This window comes from Orycteropus afer, unplaced genomic scaffold, assembly GCF_000298275.1.
Source record: "Orycteropus afer afer isolate SDZICR_OR568_19922 unplaced genomic scaffold, OryAfe1.0 scaffold00112, whole genome shotgun sequence".
Taxonomy (NCBI): Eukaryota; Metazoa; Chordata; class Mammalia; order Tubulidentata; family Orycteropodidae; genus Orycteropus; species Orycteropus afer.
In genome coordinates, this window is record NW_006921699.1 from 3,887,587 (window position 1) to 3,905,656 (window position 18,070).

An 18,070-nucleotide genomic window follows, 5' to 3' on the forward strand; every position below is an offset into this window, starting at 1 on the left:
TTTGTTAAATTTGCCAGTGGTTTGTCAATTTCATTGATCTTTTCAAAAAACCAACTTCTGGTCTTGTTGATTTTTTCTATAGCCCTTCTATTTTCTGTTCCATTGAGAATCCCGATTTCTATCTCAGCCAAAAGAACAATCATCCCTATCTTTATCCTGTGCTTGGTCAGCAACATACACTCAAATTCTCCGGTTACCTAGAGACTCTTCATTGAGTCTCAGAGCACTGAGAAGGGAATCCAGATACTCAAACTCGTATAACCTAAACCTTTGAATCTCTCTGGATTGCTGGGATCACAAGGCAAGCATACTGCTCGGATATTTAATCCTCTAAAGAATTCCTTAATGGAGTCTTCTGTCACATCATAAGGCAGATTCTCTAGAAAAGCAGTGTAAGACGGCGATTTGGGAAGATGGCTCCAGTTGATAGTGGGTTCCCAAGCAGCCCATGGAGCAGTGAACAGGATAGAACAGTCAACTGGAGGTGCCCTATACACATCATCATCACTAGTGTGCCAAGTATTTGAAACATCTCCTTCCAGGCCAGCTGACTGGTTTTGAGTCATAGATGCTTCCTCCACTAGACCCTCCATTCTTAGCCAAGAAGTCTGTTAGGGAGACAGTCTTCCCCTTCTTATTCTTCTTTTTTGCTGAGGCCATCATGTTGGGAGAGGGAGAGATAACGCAAAGGCAAGGACTAACTCTTGTTCATGCTCAACTCATCTATGTTGGAAACTGCCTTTTTGTGGCTAGGGTGCCAACTCTGAAGGTAGAAGTACTGATATGAGTTTCTGTTCTGCCACCACTACCAAGTTGCTGTCAGGGAGAGAGAGAAACATCCATGCATGCTCCACATACCACTTACCAGCCCTTCTTGTTGCAGTCATCTACTGACTTTGGAGTACTCTACCCTATTTCTTATAATTTTAGCCTATGGCTAACAGTAGTCACTCTGACACTCTTCTTCAGTGATTTTAACATCTATACTGATTACCCTGCTATGGTAGTTAAGGTTGTTGTCAACATGGCTGGGCCTGGTTGAGTGGCTGGGCAGCTGGATGTAGTTATTCCCCATAATGAGATTGGTAATTAACTCCATGGTGGAATCTATTGGAGCAGCTGAGTAGCTGCTTTAGGGATGTGGGGTGCTTGCAATATATAAGAAGCAATTTTGAGGAATGTTTCCAGCTTTTTGGCATGCTTGAAACCTGCATGTATCTGAGTCCTTCATTCAGCATCCTATAATGTTCTGCTGATCTTGGGACTTTTAATGGATTTGAATCAATGGCCTACTGTGTGGTTTGGTAATATCAGGACTGTGCCTTTCACTTGTTGACCTTGGGTTTGTCAGCCTCAGCAGCCAGCAGCTGCCTGAGTGAAGAGATGCCTCTAGCTTCAGTGGGCCAGGAGCAAGAGGCAGAGCTGAACGCTAAGGCCAAGGTGCTTTCACCCATCTCCTAGAGCATGGCACTTTGACCTTGAATTTCTAGCCTCCAGCACTGTAAGAGAATAAACTCTTGTTTGTTAAAGCCATCCCATTTGTGGTATTTTCTATTACAGCAGCACAGAGATAACCAAAACATCTGCCAGCACTCTACTTTATATTAGACTCTCACTCTCACAGCCATGTCTTGGAGTCTAGGCCTGGTTTTTACAAATAACTGCAGCCTGAAAAAATCTTATTTTCAGGCATCCTGCTCTGTGATCACCTGCTCTTTCTCATGGTTTATTCTCCCTGGCCGGCAGCCACCAATGATTGTTCAACCCCACTGTAACCCATAACCTGCTGACCAACCACTTAATTGTCTATCACCCCCTCATGACCTTACATCCTTCTTATCCAGCTTAAACTCCATGTAATTTTAATCACATTATTGAACCAAAAAACAAAAACCAACAAAACAAAACAACAAAAAACCAAAAAGCAAACCCACTTCTGTTGAGTTGACTCACTGCACACACCCATGATTCTCTTGCCCTTGCTTGGTAAAACCCCAACCCTGGCTAAATTTGTAACTCTGTACTCTGTGCTTACATTTGTGTAACTGAACATGATTAGGGAAAACACAACACCCTGTTGACTGGCTTCACTTTGAATTTGTGCTTATGAGCCTCAAGTGAGTCCTTAATATGGTCCATTGATCACACTGCCTTCTCTACATCTATTCACGCTCCCACTCTCCAAGACAACTGTTCCAGGCCTTCTCCTCTCTCCCCAAACTTCCACATCTCCTTCCCCATCCTCACGCACAGCCATGACCTGCTTCCTGATTCCCTAAGAAAATAGAAGTCTGTATGAGCTCCCACCACATTTACCCACCTACCTGCATCTGTGCTCATGTGCTCAGGCTTCTCTCCTGTTCCTGTGTATCAACTATCTATACTGCTAAGGCAATGCCTCCACTTGGGCACTAGATTCCATCTGCCTTCCTCTACTCAAGTAAATTGCTCCAGCCATATCATCTCTTTCTTCTCCAGTATTCCTTTCCTTCTCTATTGGATTATTCCTATCAACATCAACAAAAAACTGTCTTGACTCCATTATCCCTTCAGTTACTTTCCTTTTTCTCTGTTATCTGTATAGCAAAACTCCTCAGAGGAGTTCCTTATAGTTAGTTTCTCTAATTCTTCTCTTCCCACTCTTACACCTATTCCATTGAGGTTTTTGCATGCCCCTACCATCATTACCATTTCATGGAGTCTGCTCTTCAAGGATACCAAAGACCTCCAAGTTACCAAACCAATACTATCTACATACCAAAAACAAAGAATGTCCTTATCTTAACTGACCTCTCAACTGCATTTGGCACAACTGGACACTTTCCTCTGTGAAGCACTTTCTTCTCTTGGCTTCCAGGATATCATATTCTCCTGTTTTTTCTCCCAACTTTCTGGAGTCTTCTTATCACTCTCTTTGGTTGCCTCTCCTCATCTTTCTGACCTGTTACCATTGCAGACTCTTAGGTCTCAGTCTTGGGCACACTTCTCCATCTAAACTCACTTGCTCAGTGATCTCATCCAGTCTCAGATTTAAATACTGTCCATATGTGGAGGACTTCTAGATTTATATCTTCAGCCTGGACTTCTCCCATCAACTCCATCCTTGTATATCTGATTTCATGTTCAGCATTGCCACTTGGATGTCTGATAGGTCTTAAACTCAATTTGCCTCCAAATTAACTACTAGTATTCCTTCTCAAGCCTACTTATCCATAGTTTTCTCTACCTTACTTAATGGCAATTCTGTCCTTCCAGTTCTCGTGCCAAAAACCTTGGAGTTAACCTTGACTCATTTCTTTCCTCATATCTGCATCCAGCCCATTAGCAAATCTTAAAATATATCCATAATATGGGTATATATCCATATTATATATATCCATAATATAACCTCATATCACCACCATTATGCCTCTCCCATTGGTCTAAGTTGCCATCATTTCTCACCTGGATTATTGCAATGGCTTCTAACTTGTCTTCCTGCTTCTATCCTTGCTCTGCAATAATATTTTCTCAAAGCAGCAGCCAGAGTGATTTTTTAAAAATTTAATGTCAGATCACATCACATCACTCCACTTGAAATTCTCTAATAACTTTGCATTTCACCCAGTGTAAAACAAAAGTTCTTCCACTGGCTTTTAAGGCCTTACAGGATCTCTGCTTTCACCTTCTCCTTCTCATGCCACTCTAGCCACCAGACCTATTCTTACCTAAGGTTTTCTGGGATATGACATCCTCAAATGACTACATGCTAATGATTTCACTTCCCTCAACACTTGGTTCAGATATCCCCTCCTGTGTGAGACCTTCCCTGAAGCGCTATATTTAAATGTTATAACCTATGCCTGCCCCTGCCATGATTTTCCTCTTCTTCTACTTTGTTTTTCTCAAAAGTACTTATCATGTTCTAATATATGCTGTTGTTTATTTTCTGTCTATCTTTACTGGAATGTAATTTCTCTGAGAGTAAGGATTCTTGTCTGTTTTGAAACCTGGTGAATCTCCACAGCCTAGAACAGTGGCTGACATGCACTGGCCTCAGGACTAAGTGCTTTTCACCAGTGGACCCAACCTTGGGGATGACGGGAACAGCATGCAGGCTCCAGTGTAGGTTCTGGAAGGTACCTTTGAGGCTTCAGTGGGCATGCCTCTCCTGATTGGGGTAGGCTGCAAGAAGGATCTCCATAATCAGTAGTTGCATCCTTTGATGGGAAATATCTTGAAAACAGCACTCTTACAGCAGCTAAGAGGGCAACTTTCATGCCAAATAGCATCACAAAAAAAAAAAAAAAAAAAAAGTTTTACACTAATGTAAAATTCTGCATCTCACATGCGATATCTGTGGGATCCTTAAAGCATTTTGCAGATGTATATTAATTGATTTCAACATCTCTGCCAGACAGAAGAAGGATCAGTATCCTGGTTAAGGAAAGAAAGCTTAATTTCATGATCAAATTAGGCACAAAGATAAAGTACATGAGCCCTGAGCTACCAGGAATAGAGCATTGTACTTGCTTCCAGGCTCCAACTCACAGATATGCCACAGTAGCTGGGTTTGAGTCCTTGATATATAGGTCTGAACTGGGTGACCATGGGCAAGTTACCTAATCTCTCTGTGTCTCAGTTTCCTCAACTCTAAAAGTAGGATAAATGGTATCCATTTCAAAAAGACTAATTTCTAAATGAGATAATGTTAAACTGGTTAACACAGTACCTATATCACAAAAAAAACAATAAATGTTATTAGTAATAATAGATGTCATAGCATAGCCCCCACCCACAGCTTCCTGGTCCTTGCCTCCTACACTGTGGCCCCAAGCTCCCTGTCTACTCACAGTCCACAGAACTCCAGGGCTGGGGACATGGAGCCTCAGAAAGTGCTTTCCAACTGGGAGTTGGGTCCCTGAAGTCCCACTGTGCTCTTCACAGCCTCTGCTCTATAGGAGATTTTAGAAACCAGGGTGCTCTGACGGGCTGACCCTTGTGGGACAGGGTGCTGGTGGTAGGAGTGGGTAATGTTGGGACTAGGACCCTACTACTGCTCTGGGTAGACTTCCCCTACCCCAACCAACAACATCTACAAGGCTAGCACCTGGCAAATTTAAGGTACAAAAGGAACCCTCCTGAAACATATGCTCATGACCACAACTTTCTTGAATATTTGAGAGGCAGCATAACTTAGTGGGTTATAGCTCTGGCTCTGAAGCAAGACTCTTGGGTTCAAAACTTGGCCTGTACCTCTCTACCTCTGAGACCATGGTCAAGTTACTTGAGTGCCTGGTACTTCCGAACCTCACCTGTAAAATAATAAAAGAATAATTCTTCCCTCATAGGATTGTTGAAAGGTGTTCTGGTTACCTAGTGCTGCTCTGACAGTAATATACCACAAATGGGATAACCTTAACAAATAGGAGTTTATTCTCTTACAGTTTGGAGGCTTTAAGTCCAAGTTCAAAGTGCCAGGCTCTAGAGGCACAGGTCAAAGCCCCTCAACCTTGGGGTTCAGTTCTACCTCCTGCTCCTGACCCACTGGAGCTAGAGGCTTTTCTTCACTTAGACAGCTGCTAGCTACTGAGGCTGACAAACCCAAGGTCGACAAGTGAAAAGGCACAGTCCCAATGTTACCAAACCACGTGGCAGGCTATTAACTTAAGTCCATTGAAAGTCCCAAGGGCAGCAGAGTATGGCAGGCTTCTAAACAATGTCATGGCTACATGCAGGGTTCAAGTGTGCCATAAGCTAGAGACCATTCCCAAAGCTATTCCTTATATAGGAAAAGCAGACCACATACCCAAAGGTAGCTACTCAGCTGCTTACAGTAGATTCCACCACGGAGTTGATTATCAGTCTCATCATGGGGAATACTACATCCAGCTGTCTAGCCAGGCCCAGCCAACTTGACACACAAACATAACTACCACAAAAGGATTAATGAATTCACTTAGAATAGTGCTTGGCCCATAGTAAGTGTGTCAGCTATTAATATTGTTATTATTACTGAAAATTAATTGTGTGGCTTCAAAAGCGAACTCTGCAATGCACCATGGGCCCTGCAATGCATTGTGGCCCTGAAATTCTCTGCCTGTTACCCTTAGTGCTTCTGTACCATGTTGGGTCCTATGTGCTGCCTGAACAGCAGACACTTCCATCATGAATAAGCTTCCCCACTGCGGGCTCCAAACCATTTTCTCAGTAAGCAACTTGTAGATAGGGCAGGCCTGCCATGATCATCTTTGTGCTCCCAGGGTCCAGCCAGAACTTACTGGGGCAGGTACTGGGCGTGAATGAATATATGAAAGCAAATATTCAACTTTTGCTTCAATTTGGGTTATTTCTTTAAATTCATGTTTGTTTTCAGCATAAGCCCAAGAGCTTCCTAACCTTCTGGTTCTGTGAATTCAAAGACCATGGATGTCACATATGAAAGCATCCTTCATAAACTAAGCCATTGTCCTGAGCCATTTGATATGTGCTAGGGAACCATCAGTCATCTGTCAGTTTGTCATACTGTGGTGGCTTGCATGTTGCTATGAGGCTGGAGGTAGCCCACTGGTATTTTAAATACCAGCAGGGTCACTCACAGAGGACAGGTTTCAGCAAGGCTTCTAGATGAAGACAGACTGGGAAGAAGGATGGGGCAATCTACTTCTCAAACAATTGGCCAGTGAAAACCTTATGAATAGCAGTTAAAACACTGTCTAATATATTACTGGAAAACTTTATGAATAGCAGTGAACCATTGTCTGATAAAGTGCTGGGAGATGAGCCCTTCAGGTTGAAAGGCATTCAAAATATGACAGGAGAAGTCCTGCTTTCTCAAAGTAGAGTCAAGTTTAATGATATGGATGGAGCAAAGTTTTTAAAACCTTCATTTGCTGATGGAGCATGACTCAAATGGAAGAAATAGCTGCAAATATTCATTAATAATCAGAACATGAAATGCATAGAGAATGAATCTAGGAACATTAGAAGTTGTCAAAAATGAAATAGAATGCATAAAGATCGATATCCTAGGTGTTAGTGAGCTAAGATTGACCAGTATTCACCATTTTGAATCAGACAATCATGTGTTCTACTATGCCAGGAATGGCAAAGTAAAGAGGAATAGTGTTACATTCATAGTCAAAAAGAACATTTTAAGATCTATTCTGAAGTACAATGGTGATTGGATACAGTGATAGGATAATATCCCTATGCCTACAAGGCAGACCAATTAATACTACTATTATTCAAATTTACACACCAACCACCAAAGCCAAAGACGAGGAAATAGAAGATGTTTACCAACTTCTGCAGTCTGAAATTGAGCAAACATGCAATCAAGATGTGTTAATTATCATGGGTTATTGGAATGCAAAAGTTGGAAACAAAGAATAATCACTGGTAGTTGGAAAATATGGCCTTGGTGATAGAAATGACGCTGGAGATTGCATGATAGAATTTTGCAAGATCAGTGACTTATTCATTGCAAACACCTGTTCTCAACAACACAAATGGCAGCTATGCATGTGGACTTCACCAGATGGAGTATACAGGAATCAGACTGACTACATCTGTGGCAAGAGGCAATGAAGAAGCTCAATATCTTCAGCCAAAACAAAGCCAAGAGCTAACTGTGGAACAGACCATCAACTGCTCATATGCAAGTGCAAACTGAAGCTGAAGACAAGTAAAAGAAGTCCACAAGAGCCAAAAGATGACCTTGAATATATCCCTCCTGAATTTAGAATTATATCCCTCCTACATTTGATGCACTGAACACCAATGACTGAAAACCAGAAGAATTGTGGGATGCCAACAAGAGCATAATCCATGAAGAAAGCAAAAGGTCATTAAAAAGAAAGTAAAGGAAGAAAAGAACAAAATGGATGTCAGAAGAGACTCTGAAACTTGCACTTGAATGAAGAATAGCTAAAGCAAATGGAAGAATTGATAGGATAAAAGAGCTGAACAGATGATTTCAAAGAGCAGCTCAAGAAGACAAAGTCAATTATTACAATGGAATGTGCAGAGACCTAGAGTTAGAAAACCAAAAGAGAAGAACACAGTTGGCATTTCTCAAGCTGAGAGAACTGAGAAAAAAAGTTAAGCCTCAAATTGCAATATTGACAGATTCCATGAGCAATATGTTGAATGATGCAGGAAACATCAAGAGAAGATGGATGGAATACACAGAGTCACTATACCAAAAAGAATTGGTAGATGATCATCCATTTCAGGAGATGACATATAATCAGGACTCAATGGTATTGAAGGGAGAAGTTGAAGCTGCATAAAAGGAATTGGCAAAAACAAGGCTCCGGGAATTGATGGAATACCCATTGAGATGTTTCAACAAACAGATGCTGCTCTGGAGGCACTCACTCAGCTATGCCAAGAGATTTAGAAGACAGCTACCTGGCCAACTGACTAGAAGAGATCCATATATGTACCCATTCCAAAGAAAGGTGATCCCACAGAATGTGGAAATTATTGAACAATATCATTGATATCATATGCAAGTAAAATCTTATGGAAGATAATTAAAAAATAGTTGCAGCAGTATATTAACAGAAAACTTCCAGAAATGCAAGCTGGATTCAGAAGGGGACGTGGAGCAAGGGATATCATAGCTGATATCAGATGGATCTTGGCTCAAAGCAAAGAATACTAGAAAGATGTTTACTTGTGTTTTATTGACCATGCAAAAGCATTTGATTGTGTGGATCATAACAAATTGTGGATAACATTGAGAAGAATGGAAGTTCCAGAACACTTAATTGTGCTCATGTTGTTGTTGTTGTTGTTATGTGCCGTCGAGTTGGCCCCGACTCATAGCGACCCCTCCTTGGGTTTCCGAGGCAGTTATCACTACGGAAGTAGGATTGCCCAACCTTCCTTCCGAGGAGTGGCTGGTGGGTTTGAACCACCAGCTGTCTGGTTAGCAGGCAAGTGTCTTAGCCACTATGCTACCAGAGCTCCCAATTGTGCTCATGAGGAACCTGTAAATAGACCAGGGGGCTGTCTTTCGCATAGAACAAGGGGATACTACATGGTTTAAAATCAAGAAAGGAGTGTGGCAGGGTTGTATCCTTTCACTGTACTTATTCAACCTGTATGCTGAGCAAATAATCTGAGGAACTTGACTATATGAAAAGGAATATGGCATCAAGATTGGAGGAAGACCCATTAACAACCTGTGATATGCAGATGACACAACTTTGCTTGCTGAAAGTGAGGATGACTTGAGGCACTTACTGATGAAGATTAAAGACTACAGTCTATAGTATGGATTACACCTCAATATAAAGAAAACAAAAATCCTGACAACTGGACCAATAAGCAGCATCACGATAGATGGAGAAAAGACTGAAGTTGTCAAAGATTTCATATTACTTGGTTCTATAATCAATGCCAATGGAAGCAGCAGTGAAGATGTCAAAAGACACTGCATTGGGCGAAACTGTTGCAAAAGACCTCTTTCAAGTGCTGAAGAGCAAAGATATCTCCTTAAACACTAATATGCACTTGACCCAACCCATGGTATTTTCAATCACCTCATATGCGTGTGAGAGCTGGACAATGAATAAGGAAGACTGAAGAAGAGTTGATGCTTTTGAGTTGTGATGTTGGTGAAGAATGCTGAAAGTGCCATGGACTTCTAAAAGAACTAACAAATCTGTCCTGGAAGAAGTGTAGCTGGAATCCTCCTTGGAAGTGAGATGGCCAGACTTCGTCTCACCTACTTTGGTCATGTTGTCAGAAGGCACCATTCTCTGGAAAAGGATGTCATGCTTGGTAAAGTGGAGGGTTAAAGAAAGAGGGGAAGGATCTCAACAAGACGGATTGACACAGTGGCTGCAGTGATGGGCTCAGGTATAGGAGGGAACATGAGGCTGGCACAGGACCAGGCAGTGTTTTGTTCTGTTGTGCATAGGGTCGCTATGAGTTGGTGAGACTCAATGGCACATAATAACAATAACAAGGAAGATCAGTTAATACTACTATTTTTCAAATTTCCGCACCAAATACTAAAGCCAAAGATGAGGAAATTGAAGATTTTTACCAATTTCTTCAGTCTGAAATTGACCAAACATGCAGTCAAGATGTATTGATAATTACAGGTGATTGGAATGCAAAAGTTGGAGACAAAGAAGCAGCATTGGTAGTTGGAAAATATAGCTGTGGTAGTTAAGGTTGTGTGTCAGTTTGGCTGGGTCTGGTTGAGTGGCTGGGCAGTTGGTGGTAGTTATTCCCCATGATGAGACTGGCAATCAGCTCCATAGTGGGATCTACCACAAGCAGTTGAGTAGCTGCTTTAGGGATGTGGTCTGCTTCCATATATAAGAAGCTGCTTTGGGAATGGTCTCTAGCCTTTTGGCCCACTTGAACCCTGCATGTAGCCATGTCATTGTTCAACGGCCTGCCATGCCCTGCTGATCTTGGGATTTCATCTAGACTCGAATTAGTAGCCAGCCATGTTGTTTGTTAACATTAGAATCATGCCTTTTTACTTGTCAACCTTGGGCTGTCAACCTCAGCAGGCAGCAGCTGTCTGAATGAAGAAAACCCTCCAGCAGGTTGAGGGGCTTTCACCCAGCCCCTAGAGCTTGGACTTGGACTTAAAGCTTCCAAACTATAGGAGAATAAACTCCTGTTTGTTCAAATCATTCCATTTGTGGTATATTCCTGTCAGAGTGGCACTAGGTAACCAAAACAATAGCCTTGCTGATAGAAATGATGCTGGAGATTACATGACAGAATTTTTCAAGATCAATGACTTATTCATAGCAAATACCATTTTCAACAACATAAACAGCAACTATACATGTGGCTCTCACCAGATGGAATACGCAAGAATCAAATAGACTACATGTGTGGAAAGAGGCATTGGAGAAGTTCAATATTATCAGTCAAGGCCAGGATCTGACTGTTCCACAATTGATCATATGCAAGTTTAAGTTGAAGCTGAAGAAAAATTAAAACAACTCTATGAGAACTAAAATACAACTTGGGTATATCCCACCTGAATTTAGAGATCGGCTGAAGAACACATTTGATCCATTTAACACCAATGACCAAAGACCAGCCTAGTTGTGGGATGGCATCAAGAATCATACGTGAAGAAAACAAAAGGTCATAAAAAAGACAGGAAAGGAAGAAAGGACCAAAATAGGTGTCAGAAGAGACTCTGAAACTTCCTCTTGCACAGAAAGTAGCTAAAGCTAATGGAAGAAATGGTGAATAAAAGAACTGAACCAAAGATTTCAAAAAGTGGCTCAAGAAGACAAAGTAAAGTATTATAATGAAATATGCAAAGATCTGGAGTTAGGAAACCATAAAGGAAGAACACACTTGGCATTTCTCAAGCTGAGAAGAATTGAAGAAAAAATTCAAGTCTTGAATTGCAATACTGAAGGATTCTATGGGCAAAATTTTGAATGATGTACAAGCATCAAAAGAAGATGGAAGGAATGGACAGAGTCACTGTACCAAAAAGAATTGGTCAACTTTCAACCATTTCAGTAGGTAACATACGATCAAGAATCAATGGTATTCAAGGAAGGAGTCCAAACTGCACAGAAGGAATTGGCCAAAAACAAGGCTCCAGGAACTGACAAAATATTCATTGAAATGTTTCAACAAATGGCTGCAGTGCTGGAGGCACTTATTTGTTTATGCCAAGATTTTTGGAAGACAGCTACTTGGCTAACAAACTGGAAGAGATCAATATTTGTGGGCACTCCAAAGAAAGGTGATCTAACAGAATGTGGAAATTATTGAGCAATATCATTAATAACAGGAGCTCTGGTAGTATAGTGCCTAAGGCACTTGACTGCTAACCAGAAGGCTGGTGGTTCAAACCCACCAGCCACTCCTCGGAAGGAAGATGGGGCAATCTAGTTCCGTAGTGATACTGCCTCGGAAACCCAAGGAGGGGTCACTAGGAGTCAGGTCTGACTCAATGGCACATAACAAACAACAACATCATTAATAACATACATAAGTAAAATTTTGCTGAAGATAATTAAAAAACTATCGGAGCAATTCATTGACAGGGAACTGTCAGAAATTCAGAAGAGGATGTGGAATGAGGATATCATTGCTGAAGTCAGATGGATCTTGGCTGAAAGCAAAGAATACCAGAAAGATGTTTACCTGTGTGTTTTTTTTTTTTTTTGACTGTGTGGATCATAACAAATTATGGATAACATTTCAAAGAATGAGAATTCCAGAACACTTAATTGTGCTCATGAGGAATCTGACATAGACCAAGAGGTTGTCCTTCAAACAGAACAAGGGGATATTATGTGGTTTAAAATCAGGAAGGGTGTGTGTCAGGATTGTGTCTTTCATCATATTTATTCAATCTGTATGCTGAGCAGATAATCCAAGAAGCTGGACTAGAAGAAGAACATGACATCAAAATTGGAGGAAGAATCATTAACAACCTGCAATATGCAGATGACACAACCATGCTCGCTGAAAATGAAGATAACTTGAAGCACCTACTGATGAAGATCAAAGACTGCAGTCTCCAATATGGATTACACCTCAACATAAAGAAAATAAAAATCCTCAATAAGCAACATCACAACAAATGGAGAAAAGATTGAAGTTGTCAGGGATTTCATGTTATTTGGATCATGTTATTAACAGCTAACACTTGTGGAACAGTAGTCAGGAAATTAGATGTCATATTGCACTGGGGAAATCTGGTGGAAAAGGCATCTTTAAAGTTTTAGGACCAATGATGTCACTTTGAAGATTCAGGGGCACCTAACCCAAGCCATGGTATTTTCAATGGCCTCATATGCATGTGAAAGCTGGACAATGAATAAGGAAGACCGAAGAAGAGTTGATGCCTTTGAATTGTGGTTTGGCAAAGAATACTGAAAATACCATGGACTGCTAGAAGAATGAATAAATTTGTCTGGAAAAAGTGAAGCTGGAATGCTCCTTAGAAGCTACAATGGCCACATTTCATCTCACCAACTTTGGTCACGTTGTTAGAAAGGACCAGTCCCTGCAGAAGGATATCATGCTTGGTAAAGTAGAGGATCAGTGAAATAGGGAAAGATCCTCAACAAGATGGATTGACACAGTGGCTAAAACAATGGGCTGAAGCATAGCAATGACTGTGAGGGTGGTACAGGACTGGACAGTGTTTCGTTCTGTTATACGTATGGTTGCTATGAGTTGGAGTGGGCTTGATGGCACCCAAGAACAACAACAACATGAGGAAGATCAGTTAATCTGACTATTATTCAAACATTAAAACCAAAGATGAAGAAATTGAAGATTTTTACCAATTTAGACAGTCTGAAATTGATCAAACATGCAATCAAGATGTATTGTTAATTACCATTTATTGGAGTGTCTCAGTTGATTTGGGAAGCTTCTTGTCCTCAGGCAGAAACTCTAGGGACAACTGCTTGCCAGATCACTTACACTGGACACTCCCATGACATCAGAGCATCCTTGTCTGACAATTAGCAGCAGGAATTGGAGTCCAGGTATTGGAGTCCTGTATATTCAGATAGACTGAGGTTTGAACCAGGACAATTGAAGCTGTGCTATTGTAAGAACTCTGTTTTCCTCTGATGAATACTATCTCTGGAATCTTGGTCATCTTGGTAGACACTATTTTTCCAGACAATTCAGAACCTGCAAGGGCTTCACCTTTCTGAGATGCCATTTTTCAAAGGAACAGGCTTTGGTGCCAACATTCTAGACTTTTAAAGCCAAGCAGTGCACCCTGGGACCAAGGAATCCTTGGCTTGGTCTTAATTTCCAGTCCAGGCAAGATCAATGACCACTCCTGACCTCAAAGAGAGGTTGGCATATCAGTATGGAGGCTCAGGCAAGGCCAAGGATGGACTACCCAATAACCAAAGTAAGTGTGTACTCAGGGCATTAACAAAACAGGGACACCAGTTATCCAAAGCAAAGACGCATAGGTGCCAAGTATAAAGGACACAAAGAAAAGCAAGCATTGCAGTGGAAAGGAACTGGCAGTGCACTAAATGAAATTGATATCAGTTACAGTGCGTGAGAATGAGCCAGTTAGAAATGAAGTTCACACAGGGTCACAGGGTACCCACATGCAAGGACGTTTAAGTTATGAGGCCCTTACTACTTCAACATCTTTGATATCTGTCTCTTATGGTGCACTCCTGTGTAACTGAAACTCCTTATCTTGGTGGGTCTCTAGGGAGTATACTATTACTTTCAGATAAACGAGAAGTGAGGGTGGGCTCTTGAGTCTAACTCTTGCTACATTCACCCAAAATGCAACTGGATCCAACATGAGCAGTTCCTGGGCAAGGATGGATTATATTAATAGCTAACAGGTCTCTGATCCATATTGAGAGAACTATCTTGTACATACATGTCTGCTAATACAACAACTCCAGCTAGGAAGATGGCCAGCAATGTTCTTTGCCATGATATAAACACAAGAGTATGCTCTTGCACGTGTCCTGGTAAACAACCAATGGGAACTCCAGTTCCAGATAACACAGAAAAGTGAGGGAACCCAAGTAGACCATTGCAATTAATTCAATCAAGTTACTTTTTAGCTGTATAGTATTTATTTTATATACAGTTATGTACTAAGTTTTATAAACAATAATATTTATAATTTAGCTTTAAAATATGTTTAAAGTATGTATGTCAACATATGAATATAATACTAACATAGGTAAAAATTTAATATAATACCGTGGTAGTTAAGATTTTGTGTCAACTTGGCTGGACCATGGTTTTGAGTGGCTGGGCAGATGGATGTTATTATTCCCCACGATGAGATTGTAATCACCTCCATAGTGGAATCTGCTTTGAGCATCCAAGTAGTTACCTTCAGGGTATGGCCTGTTTCCAGTATAAGGAGAAGCTCTGAGAAAGGTCTCTAGCTTTTTGGCACATTTGGATAACCAGTGGCCTGCCATGTTGTTTGCTGCTCTTGGGTTCATTCCTGGACTTGAACTAGTGGTCTACTGTGTTTCCTGCTGATCTTGGGATTGTGCTAATTTACCTGTCAATCTTGGGTTTGTTAGCCCCAGCAGCCAGCAGCTGCATGAGTCAGAAGAAGACTTTAGCTTGCTCTAGTGGACCTGGACCAAAAAATAGAGCTGAAGTCCAAGATTGCGAGGTCTCTACCTGGCCCCTAGAACTGGCACTCTGAACTTTGATTTTTAGCCTCCTAAACTGTAAGGGAATAAATTTCTGTTTGTTAAAACCATCTACTTGTGGTATTTCTGGTACTAGAGAACCAAGACAAATACTAACATAGCAAATGTCCAAAAAATACTAGAAATATTATTATTTATCTAACATCCTGGAGAAGGATGTCATGCTTGGTAGGGTGGAAGGTCGACGAAAGAGGCGGAGGCCTTCAACGAGATGGATTGACACGGTGGCTGCGATGATGGGCTCAAGTATAGCAGGGATTGTGGGGCTAGCGCGGGATCGGGCAGTGTTTCGTTCTGCTGTGCATGGGGTCGCTATGAGTCAGAAATGACTCAATGGCACTTAACAACATAACAACAGTCTAACATGAAAGTTTTAACTTATGTATCAAGTGAGTTTCATTTCTTATTGTCTATTGCATGAGACATGCTACTTGATATTACTCTCTATATGCTAATAAATGAAGAGGATGCAAAATTTAATATTTACTCAACATGCAAAATACGTCTCTCTTTTGCAATGAGTATGTTTCTAAATTTGACTTCCAAGAAGGCAACAAACATTACATTTATCAGAATATTTACATATCTCTGTGTAAGAAATGGAACAATTCCTCCTGGAGATAAATGAAATGAATATTTAGATTTTAAAAATTATATAAATATATTTTCCATTTCCCTTTAGACTGACTTTCTTTTAAGAAATTGACCGATATTGTTATGACTTGCAAAAGAAACTTGCTTGTCGAGAAGTGGTGCTATTGTTACATCAATTATGTACATGTCTCCAAATATAGAAATTGAACAGTTCCACAAAGTAATGAATACATATTTTATAACTTTTGTACATGGTAACAATTATATTTTCCTTTGCATTTTGGCCTAATCAGGTATAACCTCATATTCAGTTCTCTCTTGTCAGCCACATAAGAACACGACAATGGCACTATAATCATATGATTTGTGATATATCTGGTCTTGTCCTGCACAAAGCAAACCAAAGTACATCTTTAGATTGAGCATACCCTTGTATTTGTATCATGCTCTTGCAATTGCTCTCACTCCTGTCAGGTATCAGCAGTAATCCACTGAAATGTGTGAAGACACAGCATCAAAGGACAGAAAGTAAGTGCACAAGTTTTTAATATTATTTCAAAACTGAAAACACTCATGGAGATCTGGGAAGGGCCCAGCAATAAATGCCATACAACAAAAGAATGAACACTTTGTCAGTACTATTTCTTTTGACTACCTCAGACCTGAAGAACAAAATTACATGTTCCAGATCAACTTTTTTACTTACTAATTTTCAAATATAGATTTTTGTGTTAAATGTACAAATTTGAATGTAAATTTTATTTTATAAATTTTACTTGTTTTATAAATTTTATTCATTTTCATTTATTCAAATTTACTTGCTACTACTATAGAATCAAATTTAAATAGTAACACAATTTTATATTCAGGTAAAATGAAACAGCCACTAAATGAAACACAGAAACAAAATCTCATAGAAGATAAAAAGAAAAGGGTTTGTGAACCCTAAAGACGATTCCAAAATTAGCTTTCTTTTTAAAATGTAAATCAGAAGAGACTTCTTCCATTGAACATTCAAGTTTAATGGGTGCAAATCATTGTACTAGTACCCTGAGTGCTGAAATGAGTAATAGCAATATGAATATAAAAGAATTTGTTACAAATTCTACATCCATTCTTTGTTGTTGTTAAAAAAATAATAATAATCCTGTAGAAAGTGAAACTGTTCTAGAATTTGAAACTGTTGCATTTGCAGACTTCATAAGTAACAGAAATACAGATCCTGCTTTGTGGAATAATTTTTCTTCTAATAATGTAAATTATTGTATTGAACAGGGTCAAGCAATTGCCAACATCACAGCAGATCACTTGAAATACTATGTAGAAAATTTCTGGATGGTAAACAAACAAGGTTCTGTAGCCAGAATATATTTCTAGGGTGCAAAGATAATGGGAAAATTGTAAGAGAGAGTGACTACTATATTCTCCATCAGGTGGTTCCGTATAATATTGTTTGCAAAATAGTCAGTTCTAAATCATTTAATTCTCAATTTGCTATAGATGGATTTAGCAATTGGCACAACTAAAATATGATTGAGAAACATAAAAACAGTTCATTTCACAGAGGTTGTATGTTGTCATATTTAAATCAAAGACATAGTTTTGGGTTAATTCGAACTGGAAACACAAATTAATGAAGAACATCAGTACTGGGAATCCATTTTGCAATGCATTATTGCTATTGTTATAACAATTGCTGAATGTAGACTATATTTTCAAGGAAGAAATGAAGTGTTTGGGTCCCTACAAAATGGAAATTTTTTGAGTTTACTTGAACTTGCTGCTCAGTTTCATTCATTTTTAGCAGGTCACATTTCAAAATATGGTAACACAGGAAAGGGCAACCCATCATATATGTCTAATGCAATGTGTTAAGAATTAATAAACTTAGTAAGTGACAAAGTTTGATGAACTGTTTTTAATGAAATAAGTATAGCTTGATATTTCAGTTTGTCTGTAGATTCCACTCCTGATCTTTCTCATACAGATCAGCTATGTGTTGTTTTAAGAGAGGTATCTCTAACAGATAGAAAACCTCTCAAGCAACTGATCACATTTAGTAGTTTAAAAAGTCATACAGTTGTTGTTGTTAGGTGCTGTTGGGTCATCTCTGACTCATAGCAACCCTATACACAGCAGAATGAAACAATGCCCAGTGCCATACCAGCTCCATGATCTTTGCTATACTTGAATCCATTGCTGCGGCCATTGTATCAATCCATCTCATTGAGTGCCTTCCCCTCTTTCATTGACCCTCCACCTTATCAAGCATGGTATACTTCTCCAGAGAATGGTCCCTTCTGACA

The 18,070-nt window shown here is 39.9% G+C and overlaps 1 protein-coding gene and 1 pseudogene across 1 annotated transcript in view; both read right to left on the bottom strand.

The window, feature by feature from the left end:
* The window catches only part of LOC122150263, a 6,329-nt pseudogene extending 5,666 nt beyond the window's left edge, over positions 1–663 (bottom strand).
* The window catches only part of FSTL4 (follistatin like 4), a 644,321-nt gene that overhangs the window by 133,638 nt on the left and 492,613 nt on the right, over positions 1–18,070 (bottom strand). The gene's annotated exons all lie outside the window — the stretch shown is intronic.